Raw genomic sequence first — 4248 nt, 5'->3', positions numbered from 1 at the left:
GATACACGCTACCGATTTTGGTGTGGCACTGCGATATTTGGAAGCTACCACACGTTTGGTAATCGAGAATGTTGGAATAAACATTATGTTGATGCTAGCTATAACCGGAATGGATGGGCCTAGCTCTTGATACGAAACAATCACAAAACGTTACAGAACCACCTTCGGCCTGAGCTCACCCTCCACGCACTTCATATTAAACGTCTCATTGGGAAGCAAATTCGCGACTCTCCAGACCACACCACATGACTCCAGTCGGCGACTCTCCAGTGTGTGTTGTCTAGCTCAGTTAGGACGTGCAGCTTTCTATGCAGTTATGATCAATGATCTTTTGTGAGCTACTCGGCGCCAAGCGTTCATTACATGCATCCGTTCGCAATGTTCGCTTCGAAACTGGTTGAGGTGGACCAACAATTCCTGTTAGGTTTGAAAGCGATTGCCACTCAAACGAGGCGACACTTTCCAATCCATGCCGACTTCCCCCTCCCCAATTTTTCCTCATACACTTTCATCAGTGGGAGTTTTAGCTACTAACTGAGAGACGCACGGTACAAAAATCTTACACTTGTGTTCCCCTTGCGCTGCTCTCCGCTTCGAGATCCAAGCGGCCGCTACCACTTGCGAGACGCGCGGGAATAGCAGAGCGGTCTTAGGCGCTGCAGTCATGGACTGTGGGGCTGGTCCCGGCGGAGGTTCGAGTCCTCCCTCGGGCATGGGTGTGTGTGTTTGGTGTGCGGACATTTGCCACGCCGGACATTTGCCACGATTTTACCTGCTCCGAAGGGTTGGGTCTCTTGTCTCCCCCTCCTCCTCCTCATCGCTGTCGCGCAGTAAAGGTACTTACTGAGCCTTTCCGCTGGTTTACTTAACGTAGGACCAGAATATCTTTGGATTTTCTGCCACATTTCTAGAGAGACCTTCGTTGTGGAAACTATTAAATGCATCTCGCATTGAAATTCGCACCAAATTTCGAGCTGCAGTAAAACTTCACCAATCTTGGAGATATTGCGTTCGTATAACTTATACGTGCATTTTTCGGTGCTCCTGCAGCAGCTTTCTGTCGTGTTTTGTGTACCATGGGGCATCAGTTCTGTCTCTTATTAATTTATTTGGTATGAATCTCTCGAGTGCTGTTGATACTATATCTTTGAACTTAAGCCACATATGGTCTTCACTTACATAATTTGGAAGGGTTGGAGACTGTCTCTTAGAAAGACGTCAACCGAATTTTTAGCTGCTTTTATAAATATATATATTTCGCGTTTAGTTTTGGTGAATTTCTTTGTTACGGAATTAAGTCTCGTTACGACTGTAGTCCCTGTATCCGTCGTGATGCTTAGGATTATTTGTGGCTAAGAAGTAAAGTGTGTTTTCGTAACCATTTACAATTTGAATGGCTTCGTGAATTAATTGTTCAAAATAATTTAAAAAAAAGCATTTAGAACAATTACGGAAGTTATTTTCTATCTACAACAGGGTCATAAAATGTATTTTTTTCAACATACGGAAGGTGGATTGAAGTCACTGCCAACTATAATTGTATGAGTAGCGTACCTGTTTGTGATGAGACTCAAGTTTTCTTAGAACTCTTCAGCAACTGTTTCATCTGAGACCGGGAGTCGGTAAAAGGAGCCAGTTATTAATTTATTCCGGTTGTCGAATATAACCTCTGCCTATACTAAGTCACAGGAACTATCTGCTTCAATGTCGCTTGTGAGCTGAAACACACATTACATTATTTTTTCTTAAGTTGTGCTTCTTGTTTCCGTTGCAGTGCAGATCATTACACTTACGGCTTTTCCCTCCAAAACCTGGGATGCTTTCTCTGTGACCCTATAAATACCAGAGCTAAGCAATGTAGAACAACAACGAACGGTACAAGCATAGCATTCTGTATTACTTCATTTCCTTATTTCTAACATTTTAAAATTGTACGTCGACTATAGATGACATGTCAATCATAGATGTTCTTATCTCTATTTAGTGAACGTATTTTCAGTCATGTTTTAACATTGTCCTGCTACACTTTATTAACTAACGTTTCGCCGCAAGGGATATCGGATTTTAGAGAGTAAGCTAATATGCAGTATGTCGTTCTTCTTTTCAAACATTCACATCCGCATTTCTTCTTTCCTTATTGTCTTTTGGGCATGCAGTTGTAGTAATTAAAGTAGGCACAAATGCAGTGATCAAAAAGAAATGATTAGCGTACACTCGCATTCTCTTTACATCGTTCCTTTCTTGTTGCTCTCATGCCGATGGACTGTTTCTATCGAAATCAGTAAGCGTGAAAGAAAGCTACCATACAGACAAAGGGATCTATATTTATACTTGGCAGAACTAATTACATACTGAATTAATCGTCGATATTGATTTCGTTTCCCAAAAGTTATAAATATTTCGATTTCGGAAAATAAGCTCTGTATTTCTCCAAGATGTCGAAGAAGAAGGTCACTTACGTACTGGTTGTATCGAGTAAGATGTGAAGACGGTGGTTTGAAAGCGGACAGAAGAAGTACGAGGAAGGGCGTCCCTTACCTGACGGATGGCTAATTAAGCTACCTGGTGAAGGGTCAAGTGTAGCAAATGTCCGGCGTGGCAAATATCCGGCATTCGTGTGTTTGTCCCTAGGATAATTTAGGTTAAGTAGTGTGTAAGCTTAGGGACTGATGACCTTAGCAGTTAAGTCCCATAAGATTTCACCCACATTTTTTTGAACCACTTGTGATAAGTCCCGTATATAATTCTTGTGTCGCTTGGGCTTTAAACCGGCACTGGTTAAATGGCTGAGAGTGGTACGTTATTCCTTGTAGATACGGTGGACAGTCCGTGTTGACACATTTAGTGCACAGGGTGGACCAGAATTCCACCGAGAAACTTTCAGAGATGGTAGTATGGACCAAAATAAGAAAAAAATATCCAGGAAACATGGGCTCTAAAGTTTTAAACAGAAGTGGAGCCCCTGCAGGCCCGCACTAGCATGGTGACCATCACAAAAATTTCTACTGTCCCCTCTGCAAAGAGTTAGTATGCTAATCTAGAAGTCACAGGATGCAGGTCAGCGATGTTGTCCGTACACCTGAGTGCGATCACATACTAATACTACCCCATCTAGGAGATCGTACACATAATCGATGGAAGAGTAGTGATTTTTAAGAGCAGAGGGGAAAAAGTGCCACGGCAGGTGCCTCTGGGAAAAAATCTCTGTGACAGTCTGCACGGGTAGTAGGACTACTGGTGAATTTATGCCAGCAGCGACAATGGATGTTGGGAAGTGTTAGTCGAGAGGTGTTGTCGTTGTAGCTGGTGTCCGATGGTGTCTCCTGGGCCAGCTGCAGCGTCAGCATACCTGCAGCAATCCAAGTCGCCATGTGTGTTGTCGATTGGTCTTAAATCGGCCGCTCTTTGGAGTCGTGTGGGAATATGTTCGTGTGCCGTGTGTTCGGCTTCTCTGTGTGTGCGGTTTGGTAGGCTGTACGGGCGCAACTGGTGGCGCCAGTCAGACTTGCTCTGATACAGGTGTTGGCCGAAATTGCAACCTCTGTGTGCTTAAATTAAGGCTGCCGTAGGTGGTTGTTTTTCTCAAAGGAGAAGTGTTTTGAGGCGGTCGTACTTGCTCCTATGGCTGTACAAGGACTCTAAAGTGCGTACCTTAGGAGCTATGAACAGTTGTACATCTTCGCTTCTGAAACTTCCTGGCAGATTAAAACTGTGTGCCGGACCGAGACTCGAACTCGGGACCTTTGCCTTCCGCGGGCAAGTGCTCTACCAACTGAGCTACCCAAGCAAGACTCACGCCCCGTCCTCACAGCGTTACTTCTGCCAGTACCTCGTCTCCTACCTTCCAAACTTTACAGAAGCTCTCCTGCGAACCTTGCAGAACTAGCACACCTGAAAGAATGGATATTGCGGAGACATGGCTTAGCCACATCCTGAGGGATGTTTCCAGAATGAGATTTTCACTCTGCAGCGGAGTGTGCGCTGATATGAAACTTCCTGGCAGATTAAAACTGTGTGCCGGACCGAGACTCGAAAGGCAAAGGTCCCGAGTTCGAGTCTCGGTCCAGCACACAGTTTTAAACTGCCAGGAAGTTTCATATCAGCGCACACTCCGCTGCAGAGTGAAGTCTCATTCTGATATTCGCTTCTGTGAAACACCTCTTCCATTGAATAATGGCGGCTCTCCACGTCGGAGGTTCGAGTCCTCCCTCGGGCATGGGTGTGTTTGTTGTCCTTAGCGTAAGTTAG

At 44.7% G+C, this 4248-nt stretch overlaps 1 non-coding gene across 1 annotated transcript; it reads right to left on the bottom strand.

Moving 5' to 3' along the window:
* Positions 1-3713: 3713 nt before the first annotated feature.
* Trnap-cgg (transfer RNA proline (anticodon CGG)) lies at positions 3714-3788 on the bottom strand. Its single transcript has one exon. It is a non-coding gene; the product is annotated as a tRNA-Pro (tRNA).
* Between the last annotated feature and the right edge of the window lie 460 nt (positions 3789-4248).

The sequence above is a fragment of the Schistocerca nitens genome, chromosome 3, assembly GCF_023898315.1.
Source record: "Schistocerca nitens isolate TAMUIC-IGC-003100 chromosome 3, iqSchNite1.1, whole genome shotgun sequence".
Classification (NCBI taxonomy): Eukaryota; Metazoa; Arthropoda; class Insecta; order Orthoptera; family Acrididae; genus Schistocerca; species Schistocerca nitens.
The sequence above is the reverse complement of the archived record's forward strand: the minus strand, read 5'-3'. Positions and strand labels throughout refer to the sequence as shown.